This window comes from Pongo abelii, chromosome 6 (genome assembly GCF_028885655.2).
Source record: "Pongo abelii isolate AG06213 chromosome 6, NHGRI_mPonAbe1-v2.0_pri, whole genome shotgun sequence".
NCBI lineage: Eukaryota > Metazoa > Chordata > Mammalia > Primates > Hominidae > Pongo > Pongo abelii.
In genome coordinates this window covers 55,260,754-55,286,005 of record NC_071991.2, presented here as the reverse complement: position 1 = coordinate 55,286,005, position 25,252 = coordinate 55,260,754, and the positions used below count along the sequence as shown (strand labels likewise).

The 25,252-nt window shown below is 42.7% G+C and overlaps 1 protein-coding gene across 9 annotated transcripts in view; it reads left to right on the top strand.

The window, feature by feature from the left end:
• The window catches only part of WIPF3 (WAS/WASL interacting protein family member 3), a 197,646-nt gene that overhangs the window by 26,783 nt on the left and 145,611 nt on the right, over window positions 1–25,252 (top strand). For 8 of the 9 annotated variants that reach the window (XM_054560582.2, XM_054560578.2, XM_063726030.1 and 5 more), the window contains one exon: window positions 5,220–5,343. The exons of the other annotated variant lie outside the window; for it this stretch is intronic. The gene's annotated coding sequence lies outside the window, so the exon portion shown is untranslated. The remainder of the gene's footprint in view (window positions 1–5,219; window positions 5,344–25,252) is intronic. 9 annotated transcript variants of the gene reach the window in all.

Below are 25,252 nucleotides of genomic sequence, written 5' to 3'. Positions count from 1 at the left end.
TCAAGACCAGCCTAGCCAAGATGGTGAAACCCCATCTCTACTAAAAATACAAACATTAGCCAGGTGTGGTGGTGGGTGCCTGTAATCCCAGCTACTCGGGAGGCTGAGGCAGAGAATCACTTGAACCCAAAAGGCAGACATTGCAGTGAGCCAAGATCACACCCTTACACTTCAGCCTGGGCGACCGAGACTCCGTCTCAAAAAAAAAAAAAAAAGCCAGGTGTTGTGGCATGCAGCTGTAGTCTCAGTTCCTAGGGAGGCTGAGGTGGGAGGATTGTTTAAGCCTGGGAAGTTGAAGTTGCTGTGAGCTGTGATTGCACCAGTGTACTCCAGCCTGGGCAATAAAGCAAGACCTTGTTTCAAAAAGAAAGAAAGAAATGAGCATGGTGGGAATGGGGACAGATGGCAATGTTAAGTAGAGTGATCAGGGTTGGCCTCATAAGTGAATATTGAGCAAAAGTTTGAAGCAGGTGATGGAGCTGGCCAAGGTGCTGAGGGAAGAGCATTGTAGGCTGAGTCAACAGGATCTTTATCCTGTTGGATAAAGGAGGAAACTCTCTGGTGTGTCTGAGGCTCTGGAAGGAGGCCAGTGGAGCAAAGAGACAGAGGGAGCAAAGTCAGCGAGGAGGCCGGGGAGTTGCTGGGCTGGGATCGGTACAGATCGTGTAAGCCCTGGGACGCTATTGCTGGGGCTTTGGCTTTTACTCTGACTAAAATGGGAACCACCGAGGGCTTCTGAGCAGAGAGGCGACATGATCTGTCTCCTGATTTAAAAGCACGACCTGGCTGCCAAGTTGAGAAAGACTATGGGAAGATTTGGGTAGAAGCATGGGGACCAAGCTGTGGCAACATCTCAGTGGGAGATGATAGTGATCCTGACCAGGTTCATGGTGGTGGTGAGAGATGGTCAGAGCCTGGATACATGTTGAAGTCAGTCAGTAGGATTTCCTGACAGACTGGATGTGAGCTGTGAGAGAAGGCAGTGGTCAAGGTTAAGTTTGATTCTAATTGAATTATTAAGTAATTTTAAAAAACACTACTGCCTTTCCCAATCCTACCAAGTAAAGGATGCTAGATAAAAGAAATCTCAAGTCAGACCAGGTGCAGTGGCTCACACCTATAGTTCCAACAGTTTGAGAGGCAGAGATGGGAGTATGTTTTAAGGCCATGAGTTTGAGAGCAGCCTGGGCAACATACCAAGACCTCCTCTCTAAAAAAATAAAATAAATAAATTTAATAAAATAAAATAAATATAGCCAGGCATGATGGTATGTACCTATGGCCCGAGTTACTCATGTGGCTGAGATGGGCAGATCTCTTGATTTTAGGAGTTTGAGGCCAGCTTGGGCAACATAGCAAGACTTCTCTCTCTACAAAAATGAAAAAAATGCCTGACATGGTGGTACTTGCCTGTATTCCCAGGTATGGGGGCAGCTGAGGCAGGAGCATCTCTTGAGCCCAGTTGGTCAAGGTTGCAGTGAGCTATGATTATACCACTGCACTCCATCCTGGGTGACAGAGTGGGACCCTGTCTCAAAATACAAATACAAATGAAATCTCAAGTCAGACCAGTCCCTTCTAGGCTATGTAGGCCTTGTAACCACATAGCTGCATGATCGGGTTTGTGTGGCTGTGGATGAGGAGACCCCTGTCCAATTGTTGGCTATGTAATCAGTTTATTTTTCAATACAGTAATCAAATATGTTTCATCATACTTGAGGGTCTCAGATATGTGTGGATTTTGGAATTCCCCTTGGAACAGGTTGTAACATCTTATTGGCTCCATAATTCCATAATTTTTTAAATCTGATCAGTTTTTAATAAGATCAGAGTTGATATTAGACTACCTAATAATCGGTTTTGTTAATGAGAAAATGAAATTGGGTTGTTTGCATTTTATCCAAGATGGGTGTCATATTGGCTAAATCTCATCAATACTTGAACAAATGCAAAATTAGAGCTTCTTTATCATGAAACACGATGTAATTCTTGAAGAAGATGCCATTTCTTTTTTTTCTTTTTTTTTTTAAGATAGAGTCTTTCTCTTGTCACCCAGGCTGGAGTGCAATGGTGCAATTTTGGCTCACTGCAACCTTCATCTTCTGGGTTCAAGCAATTCTCCTGCCTCAGCCTCCCAAGTAGCTGGGATTACAGGCGCCCGCCACCACACCCAGCTAATTTTTGTATTTTTAGTAGAGATGGGGTTTCACCATGTTGGCCAGGCTTCTCTGGAGCTCCTGACCTCAGGCAATCCGCCTGCCTCAGCCTCCCAAAATGCAAGGAGTACAGATGTGAGCAACCACGCCCGGCCTCCATTTCTTTTTTGTAGTCTTTAATAAACAGCTGCTATCATTGCAGACTTGCTATTTAGGCACTTACGAATTTTTCACTAGAAGGCATGTAAAGAAAGACCATGGGCATTTGTAATGAATTTAGCATTCATTCTTTGACTACGTGACTGTCCCCAGAGCTGTAACTTTATTAATGAATTTTTTAGAAGCCATTTAGCTAGCAACTGAGCCTAACCAGCCACTCACCCTCGTTATTCAGTGCTCTTTTATTATTGTCTATTTCTCCTCCAACTTGGCTACACTCACAAAGTGATAAAAACTTGTATTTGTTTTCTTTCCTTTTCAGAGACAGGGTCTTGCTGTGTTGCTCAGGCTACAGTACAGTGACATGATCATGGTTCACTGTAGCCTCAAACTCCTGGGCTCAAGCAGTTCACTTCAGTCTCCCAAGTAGCTGGGACTACAGACATGTGCCACCATGTCCAGCTAATGTTTTCATTTTTTATCATAGAGACGGGATCTTGCCAGGTTGCTCAGACTGGGCTTAAAACTCCTGACCTCAAGTGATCCTCCTGCCTCAGCCTCCCAAAGTGCTGGGATTACAGGCAGGCATGACCACCTGTGCCCAGCCCCCTATGATCATTATTTTAAATAATAGCTTTATTAAAATATGATTCACATACCATTCACAGTATTTATTGAAATCTGCAATTCAGTAGGTTTTAGAATATTCACAGAGCTGTGCATCGATAACCACAGTCACTTTTAGAACGTTTCATTACCCTATAGAGAAATCCATACCCCTTAGCCACTACCTCCTACTCTCCCCACCTACCTTCGCCCCCAGCCTTAGCCAACCATTAATTAATTTTTTTGTCACTATAGATTTGCCTAATCTGGACAAATAGAATTGTACAATATGTATGTAATCTTTTGTGGCTTTTTTTCCCTCTTAGCACGGTGTTTTCAAAGTTCCTTTATGTCATAGTATGTATCAATATTTCATTCCTTATATGGCAAGTATTCCATGGTAGAGACACACTGCATTTTGTTTATCTGTTCATCAGTTGGTGGATATTTGGGTTGTTTCCATGTATTCCATGTATTGGTCATTATGAATAATGCTGCTATGAAGATTGTTGTACAAGTTTTTGTGTGGACATATATTTTTATTTTTCTGGGATATATGCCTAGGAGTGAAATTGTTTCATTATAGGATGACTGTACATTTAGCCTTTTGAGAAACTGCCAGACTGTTTTCTAAATTGGCTACACCAGTGGGGTGCAATGCCTCACACGTGTAATCCCAGGTACTCAGGAGGCTCAGCTAGGAGGATGGCTTGAGCCCATGAATTCAAGACCAGCCTAGGCAAGATAGTGAAACCCTGTCTTGATTTTTTAAAAATCCAATTAAAATGACAAGAAAAGAAATACCCAAACAAAATGGTTACACGATTTTATGTTCCCACCAGTAATGTATGTGGGTTCCAATTCCTCCACATCTTCACTGACATTTTTTTTTTTGTTTTTTTAGATAGGGGCTTGCTCTGTCTCTCAGGCTGCAGTGCAATGATGCCATCACAGTTCACTGCAGCCTTGACCTCCCAGGCACAAGTGATTCTCTCATCTCAGCCTCCTGAGTAGCTGAAAATTGCAGGTGTACGCCACCATGCCTGGCTAATTTTTATATATTTTTTGTAGTGATGGGATTTTATCATGTTGCCCAGGCTGGTCTCATACTCCTGGCCTCAAGTGATCTTCCCACCTCAGCCTCCCTAAGTTCTGGAATTACAGGCTGCCACCATGCCCGGCCTTCACCAACATTTGCCATTATCTGTTTTTTTTTTTCCTATATACCTTAAAGCAGTATAAGAATAAGTGTCTTCAATTATAGGAAACAGTATAATCCCAGGGCATTGGGAGGCTAAGACAGGAAGATGTCTTGATGCCAGGAGTCTTTTTGTTGTTGTTGTTTTTGTTGTTGTTGTTGTTGTTTTTGACAGAGTCTCGGTCTGTCACCCAGGGTGGAGTGCAGTGATGGGGTCCACTGCAACCTCCATCTCCCAGGTTCAAGTGATTCTCCTGCCTCAGCCTCCTGAATAGCTGAGACTACAGGTACACGCCACTACTGCCCAGCTAATTTTTGTATTTTTGGTAGAGTCAGAGTTTCACCATGTTGGCCAGGCTGGTCTTGAACTCCAGACTTCAGGTGATTTGCCTGCCTCAGCCTCCCAAAGTGCTGGGATTACAAGCATGAGCCACCATGCCCAACCTGATGCCAGGAGTTTTAGACTAGCCTGGGCAACCTAGCAAGGCCTTGTCTCTACAGAATATTTAAAAATTAGCCAAATGTGGTGGTGCCTATGTATAGTCTCTCTCCCTCTCTCTTTTTTTTTCTTTCTAACTTTTTGTGACATGGTCTGGCTCTGTCACCCAGGCTGAAGTGCAGTGGTGTGATCATGGCTCACTGCAGCCTGAAACTCCTGGGATCAAGTGATCAATCCTCCCACCTCATCCTACCAAGTAGTAGGGACCACAGGTGTATGCCACCCAGGTCTTGCTATGTTGCCCAGGCTGGTCTTGAGCTCCTGGCCTCAAGCAATCCTCTCACCTTGGCCCCCCACAGTGCAAGGATTACAGGTATGAGCCACCATGCCTGGCCCCTACCCTGCCTATTGAGAACCAAAAGAAGGATCCAAATTCTCCTTAGCTCAACTCGAGCCATTTCCTGATTGCTTCATCAGCAAGGAGCTGGTTATTGGGCTGTCCAGGCCTCCCAAGCAGCACAGAAATGAGGTGAAGGAGTTTTCCTGCTGCTCCACTCTGTAAGGAGTTGGAGGGTGATGTTTACTCGTTTGCAGAGAGAGATGCCTTGTAGGCACCTCAGGATGGAGAGGACCCTGATTCCAATGTCCTTTTTTTCTTTAGAAACAGGACCTTGCCCTGTCACTCAGGATGGAGTTCAGTGGTCCAATCATGGCTCATTGTAGCCTCAAACTCCCAGGCTCAAGCAATCCTACCATGTCAGCCTTCCCAGTATCTGGGACTACAGGTAAGCATCGTGACACTTAGTGAATTTTGTTTTTATTTTTTTGTAGAGATGGGGCCTCAGTATGTTGCCACGGCTGACCTTGAACTCCTGCACTCAAGGGATTTTCCTGCCCTGGCCTCCCAAAGTATTGGTATTACAGGCATGAGCCATTGTGCCCACCGTCTCTGGTTCTTAACCTTCTGCCTCCCTCTTCCAGTTTTAAAGAATGCTTGTAATTACATGGGCTCTCCTAGATACTCCAGGATAATCTTGTTTTAAGGTCAGCTGATGAGCAACATTAATTTTATCTGCACTCTTAATTCCCCCTTCCTATGTAATTGTGCTGTGTAACATAGGACATGAGCAATTGGTGGGGGTGGGGGTTATTACTTTGGCCACCACAGTAACTATTTTATGCCAGGTACTCACCTAAGTACTGGCGAATTAAGCATGAATAACACACACTCCCTAATCTCCATCCATTCATGGGAGGAGCACCTCACCTGCCATGCTCCTGAGAATCTGGGGAGTCAAAGAAGTCTTCCATGAGGAGGTGATGCCAAAGCGGACAAGTGACAGAAGAGTCAAAGCTAGCTAGGAAGAGAGTAGAAGTTTAAGGGGAAGCGTATTATAAGCAGAGGATATCACCCACTTCAGAGACTCCCAGAGGAGAAAGAGTGTGCGTTCAAGGGGCAGATGAGGCTCAATTGGACTCCATAGCAGATGAAATGGAGAGGGGCAAGCAGTGAGGCTGCCTTGCAAGGCAGGGCAGAGCAGGAGCTGTTAAGAAGTTTGGACTTAATCCCTGAGGCAAGAAGAAGTGATGTAAATGGGGGAGTAACATGATGAGATTCATGGATTAGAGACATGGCTTAGGCTGCTGTAGAGAAGGCACCAGGGAGAGCAGATGGCTCAATGGGTGTGCAGGGGACCTCTCACTGAGTTTAGGGAGAGGTTTTTAAAACAGAAGAAGTTTGAGTAATTTAAATGATGATGGGAAGGAGCTAAAAGCGGGGGATAGGTTAAAGATACAGGAAAGTGGGAGGAAGAACTGAGGAAGAAGTGAGGTCCCAGAGAGGGCAGGAGAAGAGGAGATTCCCATAGGGGGATTAACACTTTCTTTTCTTTTTTCTTTCTAAGACAGGGTCTCACTCTGTCGCCCAGGCTGGAGTGCAGTGGCACAATCTTGACTCACTGTAGTGTAGACTTCCCAGGCTCAAGGGATTCTCCCACCCCAGACTCCCAAGTAGCTGGAACTACGGGTGTGCACCACCACCACACCTGGCTAATGTTTCTTTTTTTGGTAGACACAGAGTCTCACTATTTTGTGCTGATTGGTCTCCAACTCCTGGCCTCAAGTGATCCTCCTGCCTAGGCTTCCCAAATTGCTGGGATTACAGGCATGAGCCACAATGCCTGGCCTCTGCTAGTTCTGTATTCTCTAGAGTTGTCTTTACTTTGTGCTAGTGTGTCCCTCATTGTGCCGATCCTCTGTAAAAATTAATACCTTTTTTTTTCGAGATGGAGTTTCACTCTTATTGCCCAGGCTGGAGTGCAATGGCGCTATCTCGGCTCAGCGCAACCTCCACCTGCCGGGTTCAAGCAATTCTCTAACCAAATCAACGATTAATGAAAGTTAGTATAGCAAAAAAGGGAAAATTGTAGTTCAAAAGGATAAGATCTCTTCTTATTCAGTTTGCACCCCAACTTCAGGAATCTCTTTGAATTATGTATTTCCGGATAGATCCTGAGGTCTCGGGACAAAGTTTGACCTTGTGTCATTTTAATTAACTAGTCATATTCCTTTCTCCCTTTCTTGGTATAAGGATACACGTTTCTTGAACCAGTCTCCACCCAGCAAATCAGATGGAATGTCTTGACTTGTTTGATGACTATTTAAAACAATAACTACTGTTGTTCTTCCAGGACTTGCTAACAATGGCTAAGTTTTCACTTGATTGGAACACTATGCCAGAAGAAATACTTAACAAAAAGTCTTTTTTTCCCTTTATAAAAGCAGAATTACACAGAACAACATAATGGACATTTTTAAGGCTGAGCAATTTGAATAATGATATTTTACATCTTCAAAACTTATTTTAAATGATCATAGTCTTTAATTTTGGAAAATTTAGTAAACCATCCAGGGACAAATATTACCTTTCACCAGATCTTTCTTCATAGCATCTGGATCTGTTAATACTTCTGGGTTAACTAGAATTTAAAATACATGCAGCATGATCTTGACAATATGACCTTGATCATGTAAAAATATATGAGAAAAAGACTACAAAGAAATATATCAAAATGTATGAAGCAATTATTTCTAGATATTGGAAATCTGGGAGATTTGAGGGTTTTTTCCCACTTTTCTGTTTTCAAATGACCATTTTTTATTAAAAATTAATGTTATTTTTACAAAAATCAGAACATACAATTTATATATGTCCATAATATTAACTAAGTGAAGAAGAAATGTATAAAGAGAAAAACAGCAGGAAGGAAGAATACTAGAATTTAATGGTTCCTGAGTGATTTAATTTCTGCTTTCTGGCTTTTTGTATTTTCCAAATTTTCTGTGATTAGCAGAGCATATATTAATTTTTAATGTAAAAAATCACTCACTTTCAAAAATAAATGGTAAATGAGTAAGGCAGCAATGCCAAAAACAAAACTAAAAAAACAACAACAAAAAACCACCCACTTCCAATAATAAGCAAGATTATTAGAAGGAAGTTCACTGTGGCTGTGCATTAGGAATGACTGTATGGGAGACAGAACTTTTGCTGGGCTTGAAGTATGAGCAGGTGTAACTGGGCAAAGAGGAAGGAATAGGGCACTCCCAGCACAGGAAGGGGGCCTGCCCACAGGGTGGAGGTAGAACATTCTGACTGGAGCAGAAAGCTCATTCAGGGAAGTGAAGGAGGATAAGCATAAAATTTGGCTCCACTCAACTGGGGAGGGCTATGGGTCTCAAATGAGATACCTTGAGTTTATTCTGCAAACAAAGCATTGTCTGTTTATGCCATAAATGCCTAAAGTATCCCAGGAGATTATTTGCAATTATGTTCAGGTAGTTGTTTCCATCCACTATTGGCTTAGTTCCATAGTCAAGAAGACTTCCACTGGGACCATTCCGTTTTACATTGTGACCTGTATCCCTCCTCCTGCTGCCTTCTCTTTAACATTCTTCCCCTCTGCCTAAAGCCCTTTGACTTCTTGGCTCCATTCAGGACCCCCCCACTCTCCCCCTAACCCTGCAGTAAGTTCCTTACTCTATAAAATTATCCGTTGTTCTTTCTGGCATCCACCCCCATCCAACAATATTGCTCTTCCCTTAAAGTTGTTGATGGCAGATAGGAAATTACTCAGTTATAGTAATTCATAATAAAGGGTAAGTTATTTCTAAGTTTAACATTTACTTTCAAGAGATATCCCATTTTAAAAGAGGTGCTTGTTCTGCATGTTCTCACTCGTAGATGGGAATTGAACAATGAGAACACATGGACACAGGAAGGGGAATATCACACCCAGGGACTGTTGTGGGGTGGGGGGAGCGGGGAGGGGTAGCATTGGGAGATATACCTAATGCTAAATGACGAGTTGATGGGTGCAGCACACCAACATGGCACATGTATACATATGTAACAAGCCTGCACGTTGTGCACATGTACCCTAAAACTTAAAGTATAATAATAAAAAAAAAAAAAAAAAAGAGATGCTTGTTAACCCATTCTACTTAGTACAATGGAGGGAAGGAAGGAGGTAAATTTTTTGAGCTACATGCCTTGTCCTCAAACTAATAAAGCCATGAGTTAAACGTCCCAGAGCCAACAACTTTGGAAAAGTTGTCAATCCCTTTAAATCTCCATAAATTCAAGAGTGAGAGCTGTAGGAGGTAGGACACAAGCGAGCCTCCAGGGCAGGTCAGTGCCAGGGAGGGCTGATGCCGACCCATGATATTCTCCTCTACTGACACAGCTGGTCACAGCAGGTGAGTGAAATGCCTGCAGTCTCAGGGACCCAGGCAGAGCCAAGACTTCCTTTGACCCCTGGAGTGGGGACACATACTTTCCTGCTTACCCTACCACCCACCTGTTCAGTGTGTGCTTGACCTGACCCCAGGCCTGGAGCAGGGAAAAAGGAGGAGGAAGAGGAGATATGCGTGGGACAGCACTCTGTGAGCTGGAGGGGTAGCAGGGTGATATGCAGAACAGATGCAAGGGCCGGTTATTATTAGTGCCCTTGGTAAACAGGAGAGCTGCTTACACAGGGATGAAATCAGCTGTTTTTGTACTGAGGCAAGTTCCAACAATTACTGCCTCTACTCTCTTCCCAACTCAATCTGACTTTCTCTGAAACTTGGAAACTGTTAACCCTATTTCTACTTTCCCCATCTTCAGTCTACTTTCTGCAACCAGATATACGATAGTAATGATAATAACTGTTGGAACTAACCATTCCAGGAACAATTCTAAGACATCATATATGTAAACTTTATTTTCCTTACAACCAGCCTCTGATGGAGGTGCTGTTTTTGTCACTGTTTCACAGATGAGGGCCCTAAAGCCTAAAGAGTTGAAATCACTTGCCTAAGATCACCCAGCTGATAAGTGCCAGGACTGGAATTTAAACCTGTATACTATTCCTACACACTTTGATGTACCACCTTAATGTTTTAGACTCATTAAACTTTGCTTTTATCATGTGTGTAAGGAATCCATAATTCACACTGAACAGAGTCCATACTCTTCAATCCAGAAGTAAAGTGCTTTCACACCCTGACCTCATTCTACTACTTATCTTACGTACACAACTTGATCTCCGACCCCTTTGACACAGGAAATCACACCCTGGCCAAATGGATCTAGTCAATACCCTCTGAACTCTGAACTTACATATACACTCAATATCCCTGCACATTCAGCATTTGTCACCTACCCCTTCTCCTCCTCACCTCCAGCTCATTGGAATACCCAATTTTCCCATACTATCTCTTGTGTCTGGGACAAAGCTCAACAAAATACTTGCAAACTGAATCTGGCAGCACATCAAAAAGCTGACAAACCACAATCAAGTAGGCTTCATCCCTGGGATACAAGGTTGGTTCAACATACTCAAATCAATAAATGTGATTCATCACGTAAACAGAACTAAAGACAAAAACCACATGATTATCTCAATAGATGCGGAAAAGGCTTTTGATAAAATTCAACATCCCTTCATGTTAAAAACCCTCAATAAACTAAGTATTGAAGGAATATACCTCAAAATAATATGAGCCATCTATGACAGACCCACAGCCAACATCATACTGAAGAGGCAAAAGCTAGAAGCCTTCCCCTTAAAACTGGCACAAGACAAGGATGCCCTCTTTCACCACTCTTATCCAATATAGTATTGGAAATCCTGGCCAGAGCAATCAGGCAAGAGAAAGAAATAAGGGCATCCAAATAGACAGGAAGTCAAACTATCTCTGTTTGCAGATGACATGATCCTGTATCCAGAAAACCTCATAATCTCAGCCCAAAAGCTCCTTCAGCTGATAAACAACTTCAGCAAAGTTTCAGGAAACAAAATTAATGTATAAAATATTGCTAGCCTTCCTATACACCAACAAAAGCCAAGCTGAGAGACAAATCAGGAATAGAATCTCATTCACAATTGCCACAAAAAGAATAAAATACCTAGGAATACAGCAAACCAGGGAGGTGAAATATCTCTACAATGAGAATTACAAAACACTCTTCAGAGAAATCAGAGATGACACAAACAAATGGAAAAGCATTTCATGTTCATGGATAGGATGAATCAATATCATTAAAACGGTCATGCTGCCCAAAGCAATTTACAGATTCATTGTGTTATCCCTATGAAACTACTAATAACATCCTTCGTAGAACTAGAAAATACTATTTTAAAATTCATATGGAACCAAAGAAAAGCCCAAATGGCCAAGGCAATCCTCAGAACAAAAGCTGAAAGAACAAAAGAACAAAGCTGGAAGCATCACATTACCTGACTTCAAACTATACTACAGGGCTATAGTAACCAAAGCAGCATGATCCTCATACAAAAATAGACACACAGACCAATGGAACAGAATAGAGAGCCCAGAAATAAGGCCGCACACCTACAACCATCTGATCTTAGGCAAAAACGAGCAATGGGGAAAGGACTCCCTGTTCAGTAAATGGTACTGGGATAACTGGCTAGTCATATGCAGAAGATTGAAACTGGACCCCTTCCTTACACCATACACAAAAATCAACTCAAGATAGATTAAAGGCCAGGTGCAGTGGCTCACACCTGTAATCCCAGCACTTTGGTAGGACCAGGCAGGCGGATCACCTGAGGTCAGGAGTTTGAGACCAGCCTGGTCAACATGGCAAAACCCCATCTCTACTAAAAATATAAAAAATTAGCTGAGAGTGTTGGCGGGCACCTATAATCCCAGCTACTTGGGAGGCTGAGACAGAAGAATTGCTTGATCCTGGGGGCGGAGGTTGCAGTGAGCACTCCAGCCTATGCAACAGAGCAAGACTCTGTCTCAAAACAACAACAACAACAACAACAACAAAACTATATTAAAGACTTAAATGTAAAACGCAAATATATCAAAGCCCTGGAAGACAACCTATGTAATACCGTTCAAGACATAGGAACAGGCAAAAGTTTCATGGTGAAGACTCGGAAAGCAATTACAACAAAAGTACAAATTAACAAATTGGATCTAGTTAAACTTGGGAGCTTCTGCACAGCAAAGGAAACTATCAACAGATTAAACAGACAACCTACAGAATGGGATCAAATATTTGCAAACTATGCATCTGACAAAGTTCTAATATCCAAAAGCTATAAGGAACTTAAACAAATTTACAAGAGAGAAAAACAACTCCATTAAAAAGTGGGCAAAGGACATGAACAGTTTTTGAAAAAAGACATTCATGTGGCCAACAAACATATAAAGAAAAAGCTCAACATCATTAATTACCAGAGAAATGTAAATCAAAACCATGATGAGATACCATCTACCACCGGTTAGAATGACTATTATTAAAAAGTCAAAAAATAACAGATGCTGGCAAGGTTGCGGAGAAAAGGTAATGCTTGTACACTGCTGGTGGGAATGTAAATTAGTTCAGTCACTGTGGAAAGCAGTGTGGCGATTTCTCAAAGAGCTAAAAATAGAACCACCATTCGACCCAGCAATCCCATTACTAGGTATTTACCCAAAGGAATATAAATAGTTCTACCATAAAGATAAATGCACGCATATGTTCACTGCAGCAGGATTCACAGTAGCAAAGATATGGACTCAACCTAAATGCCCATCAATGGTAGACTGGATAAACAAAATGCGGTACTGGCCAGGTGCAGTGGCTCACGCCTGTAATCCCAGCACTTTGGGAGGCCGAGGCAGGTGGATCACCTGAGGTCAGGAGTTCGAGACCAGCCTGGCCAACATGGTGAAACTTCGTCTCTACTAAAAATACAAAAAATTAGCCAGGTGGGCATGGTGGTGGCACCTGTAATCCCAGCTACTCAGGAGGCTGAGGCAGCAGAATCGCTTGAACCCAGGAGTCGGAGGTTGCAGTGAGCCGAGATCACGCCACTGCACTCCAGACTGGGCAACAGAAGTGAAATTCTGTCTCAAAAAAAAAAAAGAAAAAGAAAATTCAGTGCATATACACCGTAGATATGTACAGCATGGTCCCAAACCATGATCCTGGTACAAAAACAGACACATGGACCAATATAACAGAATAGAAAGCCGAGAAATAAGGCTGCATGCCTACAACCATCTGATCTTCCACAAAGCTGACAAAAACAAGCAATGGAGAAAGAATTCCCTGTTCAATAAATGATGCTGAGATAACTGGCTAGCCATAGGCAGCAGATTGAAATTGGACTTCTTCCTCACACCATACACAAAAATCAACTCAAGGTAGATTAAAGACTTAAATATAAAATCCTTTACAGAGGTAAAATCTTTAAGATATTCTGGAAAAATAGATTAATAAAACCTCCAGAGTTTGATGGAACCATTTCCACCCCCTACAAAAACCTTTATTTGCCTGTCAACAACATCTGTCCAATCATTTTGGTTTCTGGCTTCTTCCACTAATGTCTCACTGTAACCGCCATTACCAGCCCCTCTGCGTGGGTGTCTGGGTGTCTCCTGGTTCAGTGAGTCTCAAACTGAATACACATGTGGATCATTTGGAGATTATGATTTAGGACTTCTGAGTCGAGCCCGAGTGTCTGCATTTCAAACAAGCTGCCAGGTGATGCCAATGCTGTTAGTTCATGGCCCAAACTTTAAGCAAACTTAACTTCATGCCTAACTTGGCATAACAGATGCCAGCTCTTTTTCCTTCTGCCAGGTGATACACAATTAGGAGGCTTCCCCCAAGATAGGTCCCTTCCTGGATCACCCAGTACACCTATGGAAATCCTCTCACTTGCAAAAAATCTGCAATCCCGATTGCGCTTCATGCCTTCTCCTTCTGCTTGCTCACATCTTCCCCTCATGTCGTCTCCCTCCCTCATTTTTCTCCCTCTCCCTCTGACCCATACCGGCTTCAGTGGAGTAACCTTTACTACAGTTCTTGTCATTGTGCTCCCTGTTAAATAACTGTAGCATGTGTTTCTTGCTACCCAGAGATTCTGTAATTACAATAATAGTGTCTGCACATAATTTCTAGCCAGTCTGAAGACAGCACACTGTTGAGGGATGCGTGTATCACAATAAGGGGAAACACGTGGGAAGAGACTCAGAAAAAAGCTTGGAAGAACATTCTGTACTTTATGTTTTATTTACGAAGGCCCTTAATTATTTATTATGAGCATCATTATTCTTCACTATAATCACAAGAGAAAAGAAAGCATATTATTGAAGTTGAGGGATGTTAGCAGAGCCCCAGGGAAGCCTCCGGGGCCCCCACACAGCAGGAACAGGAGGAGTGTCCCACCGATAAAGACTGAGAGCTCAAGGCTGCATCCAATGTTCCCACCACCTCCAGGTGGGCTGCCCATGCCTGGCAGCCAACAAGGCCACCTCAGGGTTTCTCCTTCATCACCATCCAGCACTGTGACTCTGAAACTTTTCAGTTTCATGGAACCTTTTGAAAATCTGAATCTGAGGAAAGAGAAGGCCTCTGTGCACACAATCACACAAGAAAACACAGACTCCTTAAAAGTTCAGGGTTCACAGTTTTCCCAAGGGCATGAAAAACGGACCCTAGACTTAAAACTATCCACACAACAGAAGCATAAAAGAGCCATGCTCAAGACATTGTCTAGAAATGAGAGGTGCAGAGGACATTTGGTGTAAAGTTAGAAGGTCTGGATTCACACCCCAGATCTGCCATTGCTAGGACGTGAATTTGGGCACCTTGCTTAACCTCTCTGAAGTAGTGATACCTACCTTGTGGGCTTGCACCAAGGATTAAATGCAGTAAAAGTACATGAAGGTACCTGCCAGGGAGCAGACATGCAATTGATAGTAGAGGAATGTATCACTCTGATTTGGGATGCAGCAGGGACTTCTAAAAGTAATTCTTACTCAGAATAAGAGATGTCTATGTGTTTTAATCCAAATTAAGAGGAGCCTTGTCCTCTTTGCCCATTTATTCAATGGCTGTTGGCCACTTGACAGCAGGGTCACTGCCCCACTCAACAAGTTCACTGCCTCACTCAACAGGGTCTGGGTGAGCTGGGGCAGAGCAGTACACCTTCCACAATATGCCAGAAAAAAACACACTTGTGGTTACACTGGCCTCTGGAGCCTCAAAAAGCTGAAGAAGCCCAGAGAGACTTGCTTAAAAGCACTATTTGAAGTCCTTGGTAAAAAATGCAACCTAAGGACAATTGTATTTCTACATTGAAAGGCTTTTAAAAATACTTAAATTGGAAGGTCAGAGCTTCAAAGAGCATAATGACTGGCTGTTTATCTCCATTACCCTCTGCTTCTGGTGCTTCTGTGAACATGTTCTGACCTCAAACTGTGAGTGGAAATGCAGGAAGGATGCTGTCTGTGCATTAGTGAGAGCCTTGAAACTTGCCTAGAGCACTTCTGAAACTCTGCCAAGATGAAATAAATAGCATATAGCCTCCCTTCAAATCTCAACTTGAAAATGACACTGGCCAGGCGCAGTGGCTCATGCCTGTAATCCTAGCACTTTGGGAGGCCGAGGCAGGTGGATCTCAAGGTCAGGAGTTTGAGACCAGCCTGGCCAATATGGTGAAACCCTGTCTCTACTAAAAATACAAAAAGTAGCCAGGCATGGTGATGCATGCCTGTAGTCCCAGCTACTCAGGAGGCTGAGGCAGGAGAACCGCTTGAACCCTGAAGGCAGAAGTTGTAGTGAGCCGAGATTGTGCCACTGCACTCCAACCTGGTGACAGAGCGAGACTCCATCTCAAAAAAAAAAAAAAAAAGTAACACTGTACATCTTTGAATTAAAAGATTCAAAATATTTTAAAGCATTTGACAGGCTTTACTAGAAAGAGAAGTAGTGATGATTACATGAGAAAAAGTTATTTTCAGACATCATAGATCTAAGTGTGAAAACAAAACTAATCAGGCTTCTAAAAGAATATAGAAGAGATATTTTTATCACTATCTTAGTCTGTTTGTGCTGCTATAACAAAATGCCATGGACTGGGTAATTTATAAGAACTGACATTTATTTCTCACAGTTTTAGAGGCTGAGAGTCCAAGATCAATGCACCAGTAGCTTTGATTGTCAAGTAAGGGCCTAGTCTCTGCTCCCAAGTTGGGGCCCTGTTGCTGAATCGGATGGAGGAGATAAATGCTGTATCCTCACATGGCAGAGGGACAGAAAGGCAAGAGGTGCAAACTCCCTCTGTCAAGTCCTTTTATAAGGACACCTAATCCCATTCATGAAGGCAGAGTCCTCATGACTCAATTGCCTCCAAAAGGCCACACTTACTAATACAGTTGCATTGGGAATTAAGTTTCAACATGAATTTTGAAGGAACAGAAACCCTTCATTGCAATGGTCATTGCAAGGTCATAGCAATGACCTTGGGGTAAGCAAAAGTTTCTTAAACAAACTATGAAAAGAGCTAACCATAAAAGAAAAAAATTGATAAACATTTTTTTTAGTGTGAAGAACCTTCTGTCCATCAAAAGACACCATTAAGAGAGTTAAGACTGGGTGCGGTGGCTCACGCCTCTAATCCCCAGCACTCTGGGAGGCTGGGGTGGGTGGGTCACTTGAGGTCAGGAGTTTGAGACCAGCCTGGCCAACATGGTGAAACCCCATCTCTACTAAAAATACAAAAAATTAGAAAGGGCGTGGTGGCACGTGTCTGTAATCCCAGTTACTCAGGAGGCTAAGGCAGGAGAATTGCTTGAACCTGGGAGGCGAAGGTGGCAGTGAGCCGAGATCATGCCACTGCACTCCGAACTGGGAGAAAAGATATTTGCAATACACATATCTAATAAATAAATAGTATGAAAGACTCCTTTAAATTGTTTTAACAGATAAAAATAAAATTTTAAATGTTCAAAAGACTGGAACAGGGGGCCGGGCATGGTGGCTTATGCCTGTAATCTCAGCACTTTGAGAGGCTGAGGCGCATGGATCACCTGAGGTCAGGAGTTCGAGTCCATCCTGGCCAACATGGTGAAACTCCGTCTCTACTAAATATACAAAAATTAGCTGGGCATGGTGACATATGTCTGCAATCCCAGCTACTCGGGAGGCTGAGGCAGGGAGAATTGCTTCAGGTGGAAGTGGAGGTTGCAGTGAGCTGAGAGCGTGCCACTGCACTCCAGCCTGGGCAACAGAGTGAGACTCGGTCTCAAAAAAAAAAAAAAAGACTTGAACAGACACTTCACAAAAGACAATATCCAAATGGTCAATGTGTGCATGAAGAGAGTTGCTCAAAACCATCAGTCATCAGGGAAATGAAAGTTAAATCACTGTGAGATACCACTACTCACCCACCAGAATGGCTACAATGAAGAAGATTGACAGTACCAAGAGTGGGAGAGAATGCAGACAACCGGAGCCCCCACATGCTCCTGGTGGGAATGTAAATTTCTTTCAACATCTTTATGTGCGATCCCTGTGAAGATGGAGAGTGCTGAAAGAGAAGAAAGCACCTAATAGTAGGTGTTATGGACTGAATGTTTTGTCTTCCCAAAATTTATATGTTGAAACCTAATGCCCAATGTGATGGTATTAGGAAGTTGGGCCTTTGGGAGATGATTAGGTCAAGAGAGTGGAGCACCTATGAATGGAGTTAGTGCCCTTATAAGAAAAGACCCAAGAAGATGGCTGAATAGGAACAGCTCCGGTCTACAGCTCCCAGCGTGAGTGACGCAGAAGATGGGTGATTTCTGCATTTCCATCTGAGGTACCGTGTTCATCTCACTAGGGAGTGCCAGACAGTGGGCACAGGTCAGTGGGTGAGTGCACCGTGCGCCAGCCAAGCAGGGGCAATGCATTGCCTCACTCGGGAAGTGCAAGGGGTCAGGGAGTTCCCTTTCCAGGGGTGACAGATGGCGCCTGGAAAATCGGGCCACTCCCACCCAAATACTGTGCTTTTCCGATGGGCTTAGGAAACGGTGCCCCAGGAGATTATAGCCCGCACCTGGCTCAGAGGGTCCTACGCCCACGGAGTCTCACTGATTGCTAACACAGCAGTCTGAGATCAAATAGCAAGTCGGCAGCGAGGCTGGGGGAGGGGTGCCCGCCATTGCCCAGGCTCGCTTAGGTAAACAAAGCAGCCGGGAAGCTTGAACTGGGTGGAGCCCACCACAGCTCAAGGAGGCCTGCCTGCCTCTGTAGGCTCCACCTCTGGGGGCAGGGCACAGACAAACAAAAAGACAGCAGTAACCTCTGCAGACTTAAATGTCACTGTCTGACAGCTTTGAGGAGAGCTGTGGTTCTCCCAGCACGCAGCTGGAGATCTGAGAATGGGCAGACTGCCTCCTCAAGTGGGTCCCTGACCCCTGACCCCCGAGCAGCCTAACTGGGAGGCACCCCCCAGCAGGGGCAGACTGACACCTCACACAGCCGGCCAGGTACTCCAACAGACCTGCAGCTGAAGGTCCTGTCTGTTAGAAGGAAAACTAACAGAAAAGACATCCACACCAAAAACCCATCTGTACATCACCATCATCAAAGACCAAAAGTAGATAAAACCACAAACATGGGGAAACAACAGAGCAGAAAAACTGGAAACTCTAAAAAGCAGAGTACCTCTCCTCCTCCAAAGGAACGCAGTTCCTCACCAGCAACGGAACAAAGCTGGATGGAGAATGACTCTGACGAGCTGAGAGAAGAAGGCTTCAGACGATCAAATTACTCCGAGCTATGGGAGGATATTCAAACCAAAGACAAAGAAGTTGAAAACTTCGAAAAAAATTTAGAAGAATGTATAACTAGAATAACCAATACAGAGAAGTGCTTGAAGGAGCTGATGGAGCTGAAAACCAAGACTCGAGAACTACGTGAAGAATGCAGAAGCCTCAGGAGCCGATGCGATCAAATGGAAGAAAGGGTGTCAGCCCTGGAAGATGAAATGAATGAAATGAAGCGAGAAGGGAAGTTTAGAGAAAAAAGAATAAAAAGAAATGAGCAAAGCCTCCAAGAAATGTGGGACTATGTGAAAAGACCAAATCTACATCTGATTGGTGTACCTGAAAGTGACAGGGAGAATGGAAACAAGTTGGAAAACACTCTGCAGGATATTATCCAGGAGAACTTCCCCAATCTAGCAAGGCAGGCCAACATTCAGATTCAGGAAATACAGAGAATGCCACAAAGATACTCCTCAAGAAGAGCAACTCCAAGACACATAATTGTCAGATTCACCAAAGTTGAAATGAAGGAAAAAATGTTAAGTGAAGCCAGAGAGAAAGGTCAGGTTACCATCAAAGGGAAGCCCATCAGACTAACAGCGGATCTCTTGGCAGAAACCCTACAAGCCAGAAGAGAATGGGGGCCAATACTCAACATTCTTAAAGAAAAGAATTTTCAACCCAGAATTTCATATCCTGCCAAACTAAGCTTCATAAGTGAAGGAGAAATAAAATACTTTACAGACAAGCAAATGCTGAGAGATTTTGTCACCACCAGGCCTGCCCTAAAAGAGCTCCTGAAGGAAGCGCTAAACATGGAAAGGCACAACCGGTACCAGCCACTGCAAAATCATGCCAAAATGTAAAGACCATGGAGACTAGGAAGACACTGCATCAACTAACGAGCAAAATATCCAGCTAACATCATAATGACAGGATCAAATTCACACATAACAATATTAACTTTAAATGTAAATGGACTAAATGCTCCAATTAAAAGACACAGACTGGCAAATTGGATAAAGACTCAAGACCCATCAGTGTGCTGTATTCAGGAAACCCATCTCACGTGCAGAGACACACATAGGCTCAAAATAAAAGGATGGAGGAAGATCTACCAAGCAAATGGAAAACAAAAAAAGGCAGGAGTTGCAATCCTAGTCTCTGATAAAACAGACTTTAAACCAACAAAGATCAAAAGAGACAAAGAAGGCCATTACATAATGGTAAAGGGATTAATTCAACAAGAAGAGCTAACTATCCTAAATATATATGCACCCAATACAGGAGCACCCAGATTCATAAAGCAAGTCCTGAGTGACCTACAAAGAGACTTAGACTCCCACACATTAATAATGGGAGACTTCAACACCCCACTGTCAACATTAGACAGATCAATGAGACAGAAAGTCAACAAGGATACCCAGGAATTGAACTCAGCTCTGCACCAAGCAGACCTAATAGACATCTACAGAACTCTCCACCCCAAATCAACAGAATATACATTTTTTTCAGCACCACACCACACCTATTCCAAAATTGACCACATACTTGGAAGTAAAGCTGTCCTCAATAAATGTAAAAGAACAGAAATTATAACAAACTATCTCTCAGATCACAGTGCAATCAAGCTAGAACTCAGGATTAAGAATCTCACTCAAAACTGTTCAACTACATGGAAACTGAACAACCTGCTCCTGAATGACTACTGGGTACATAACGAAATGAAGGCAGAAATAAAGATGTTCTTTGAAACCAACGAGAACCAAGACACAACATACCAGAATCTCTGGGATGCATTCAAAGCAGTGTGTAGAGGGAAATTTATAGCACTAAATGCCCACAAGAGAAAGCAGGAAAGATCCAAAATTGACACCCTAACATCGCAATTAAAAGAACTAGAAAAGCAAGAGCAAACACATTCAAAAGCTAGCAGAAGGCAAGAAATAACTAAAATCAGGGCAGAACTGAAGGAAATACAGACACAAAAAACCCTCCAAAAAATTAATGAATCCAGGAGCTGGGTTTTTTGAAAGGATCAACAAAATTGATAGACCGCTAGCAAGATTAACAAAGAAAAAAAGAGAGAAAAATCAAATAGATGCAATAAAAAATGATAAAGGGGATATCACCACCGATCCCACAGAAATACAAACTACCATCAGAGAATATTACAAACACCTCTACGCAAATGAACTAGAAAATCTAGAAGAAATGGATAAATTCCTCAACACATACACCCTCCCAAGACTAAACCAGGAAGAAGTTGAATCTCTGAATAGACCAATAACAGGAGCTTAAATTGTGGCAATAATCAATAGCTTACCAACCAAAAAAAGTCCAGGACCAGATGGGTTCACAGCCGAATTCTACCAGAGGTACAAGGAGGAACTGGTACCATTCCTTCTGAAACTATTCCAATCAATAGAAAAAGAGGGAATCCTCCCTAACTCATTTTATGAGGCCAGTATCATCCTGATACCAAAGCCTGGCAGAGACACAACAAAAAAAGAGAATTTTAGACCAATATCCTTGATGAACATTGATGCAAAAATCCTCAATAAAATACTGGCAAACAGAATCCAGCAGCACATCAAAAAGCTTATCCACCTTCATCCCTGGGATGCAAGGCTGGTTCAGTATACACAAATCAATAAATGTAATCCAGCATATAAACAGAACCAAAGACAAAAACCACATGATTATCTCAATAGATGCAGAAAAGGCCTTTGACAAAATTCAACAACCCTTCATGCTAAAAACTCTCAATAAATTAGGTATTGATGGGACGTATCTCAAAATAATAAGAGCTATTTATGACAAACCCACAGCCAATATCATACTGAATGGGCAAAAACTGGAAGCATTCCCTTTGAAAACTGGCACAAGACAGGGATGCCCTCTCTCACCACTTCTATTCAACATAGTGTTGGAAGTTCTGGCCAGGGCAATTAGGCAGGAGAAGGAAATCAAGGGTATTCAATTAGGAAAAGAGGAAGTCAAATTGTCCCTGTTTGCAGATGACATGATTGTATATCTAGAAAACCCCATTGTCTCAGCCCAAAATCTCCTTAAGCTGATAAGCAACTTCAGCAAAGTCTCAGGATACAAAATCAATGTACAAAAATCACAAGCATTCTTATACATCAATAACAGACAAACAGAGAGCCAAATCATGAGTGAACTCCCATTCACAATTGCTTCAAAGAGAATAAAATACCTAGGAATCCAACTTACAAGGGATGTGAAGGACCTCTTCAAGGAGAACTACAAACCACTGCTCAAGGAAATAAAAGAGGATACAAACAAATGGAAGAACATTCCATGCTCATGGGTAGGAAGAATCAATATCGTGAAAATGGCCATCCTTCCCAAGGTAATTTACAGATTCAATGCCATCCCCATCAAGCTACCAATGACTTTCTTCACAGAATTGGAAAAAACTACTTTAAAGTTCATATGGAACCAAAAAAGAGCCCGCATCGCCAAGTCAATCCTAAGCCAAAAGAACAAAGCTGGAGGCATCACACTACCTGACTTCAAACTATACTACAAGGCTACAGTAACCAAAACAGCATGGTACTGGTACCAAAACAGAGATATAGATCAATGGAACAGAACAGAGCCGTCAGAAATAATGCCACATATCTACAACTATTTGATCTTTGACAAACCTGAGAAAAACAAGCAATGGGGAAAGGATTCCCTATTTAATAAATGGTGCTGGGAAAACTGGCTAGCCATATGGAGAAAGCTGAAACTGGATCCCTTCCTTACACCTTATACAAAAATCAATTCAAGATGGTTTAAAGACTTAAATGTTAGACCTAAAACCATAAAAAACCCCAGAAGAAAACCTAGGCATTACCATTCAGGACATAGGCATGGGCAAGGACTTCATGTCTAAAACACCAAAAGCAATGGCAACAAAAGCCAAAATTGACAAATGGGATCTAATTAAACTAAAGAGCTTCTGCACAGCAAAAGAAACTACCATCAGAGTGAACAGGCAACCTACAAAATGGGAAAAAATTTTCGCAACCTACTAATCTGACAAAGGGCTATTATCCAGAATCTACAATGAACTCAAACAAATTTACAAGAAAAAAACGAACAACCCCATCAAAAAGTGGGCGAAGGACATGAACAGACACTTCTCAAAAGAAGACATTTATGCAGCCAAAAAACACATGAAAAAGTGCTCACCATCACTGGTCATCAGAGAAATGCAAATCAAAACCACAGTGAGATACCATCTCACACCAGTTAGAATGGCAATCATTAAAAAGTCAGGAAACAACAGGTGCTGGAGAGGATGTGGAGAAATAGGAACACTTTTACACTGTTGGTGGGACTGTAAACTAGTTCAACCATTGTGGAAGTCAGTGTGGCGATTCCTCAGGGATCTGGAACTAGAAATTCCATTCGACCCAGCCATCCCATTACTGGGTATATACCCAAAGGACTATAAATCATGCTGTTATAAAGACACATGCACACGTATGTTTATTGCGGCATTATTCACAATAGCAAAGACTTGGAACCAACCCAAATGTCCAACAATGATAGACTGGATTAAGAAAATGTGGCACATATACACCATGGAATACTATGCAGCCATAAAAAATGATGAGTTCATGTCCTTTGTAGGGACATGGATGAAATTGGAAATCATCATTCTCAGTAAACTATCACAAGAACAAAAAACCAAACACCTCATATTCTCACTCATAGGTGGGAATTGAACAATGAGAACACATGGACACAGGAAGGGGAACATCACACTTCGGGGACTGTTGTGGGGTGGGGGGAGGGGGGAGGGATAGCATTGGGAGATATACCTAATGCTAGATGACGTTAGTGGGTGCAGCACACCAGCATGGCACATGTATACATATGTAACTTACCTGCACATTGCGCACATGTACCATAAAACCTAAAGTATAAGAAGAAGAAGAAGAAGAAGAATTAAAAAAAATAAAAAGAAAAAAAGAAAAGACCCAAGAGAGATGATTTGTCTCTTGGTCCTGTGAGGATACAACCAGAAGACAGCTATCTGCACACCTGGAAGAGGGCCCTCATCAGACACTGAATCAGCTGGTCTGGGACTTCCCAGCCCCCAGAATTGTGAAAAAATAAATGTTTGTTGTTTAAGTCACCCAATCTATAGTATTCTATTATGGCAGCCTGAAATGACCAGGATAGTAGGGAGTATTTTTTTTTACGTGAGCCATGGTTGAGGAGGTGAATATCAAGTCTCTCTTACACTTGAGCTCACTTGAAGCCATCCTTAGCTACTGGTTGGTGCACTTGGAGATGTCAGCTTGTCTTTGTTTAGTCCTTCTCTCCTTGTTGTATGTTTTTTTCTTCCTTTCTCTTGAGTTTAGATCTCTGGGTTTGGAGCCATTGATCTGCTTCAGCCGCACCCCCCCCACCGACTCCTCCAATTTCCAACAATTTTTTTTTTTTTTTACTTTTGGGGGGACAAACAAAGAAATGGACAAGCAGGTGAATGAATTTACTTCCCATTGCTGCAAAATGCATGCCTAAGCAGCCTCTTCCCATATTGATATGGGTTCTTTGTCAAAAGATACTCAGGATTACTGTAGACTGAAATGTAGTCTTTTAGTGTAATTTTTCTTTCTTAAACATGAATGCTCATGATTATCATCTTATTTAGTAAACTATCCTTGATCCTTCATGTCCATCATTTGGTCATTTTATTGTGCTTCTAAGTGCCTGATTTCTCCTTCCATTCCTGACACCCAGCCCTCCTGCTGAGGTCTTTACAACCTACCAGTGCTCACAGTTCTGTGAATTCTTCATTCAGCCAATGGTATCATTTGCCAAGGACAATTTGAGAATATTGGATCACAGCCTCTTTTCACAGCCTATGAACATGTTCTGTGCTTGGAGTTAGAGACACAGTTTTTGAAAGCAAATTTTTTTTTGTTGTTGTTTGAGACAGAGTCTCGCTGTCACCCAGGCTGGAGTGCAGTGGCACGATCTCGGCTCACTGCAAGCTCCATCTCCCAGGTTCACGTCATTCTCCTGCCTCAGCCTTCCGAGTAGCTGGGAGTACAGGTGCCCACCACCATGCCCAGCTAATTTTTTGTATTTTTAGTAGAGATGGGGTTTCACCATGTTAGCCAGGATGGTCTCGATCTCCTGACCTCGTGATCCACCTGCCTCGGCCTCCCAAAGTGCTAGAATTACAGGCGTGAGCCACTGCACCTGGCCGAAAGTAAATTTTTAAGTACAGGCTAATTGGCCAGGCGCAGTGGCTCATGACTGTAATCCCAGCACTTTGGGAGGCCAAAGTGGGTGGATCACCTGAGGTCAGGAGTTTGAGACCAGCCTGGCCAACATAGTGAAATCCCATCTCTACTAAAAATATGAAAATTAGCTGGGCATGTTGGCATGCACCTGCAATCCCAGCTACCTGGGAGGCTGAGGCAGAAGAATCACTTGAACCCAGGAGGTGGAGGTTGCAGTGAGCCAAGATCACACCACTGCCCTCCAGCCTAGGTGACAGAGTGAGACTTTGTCTCAAAAAAATTAATTAATTAATCAATTTTAAAAAATAAA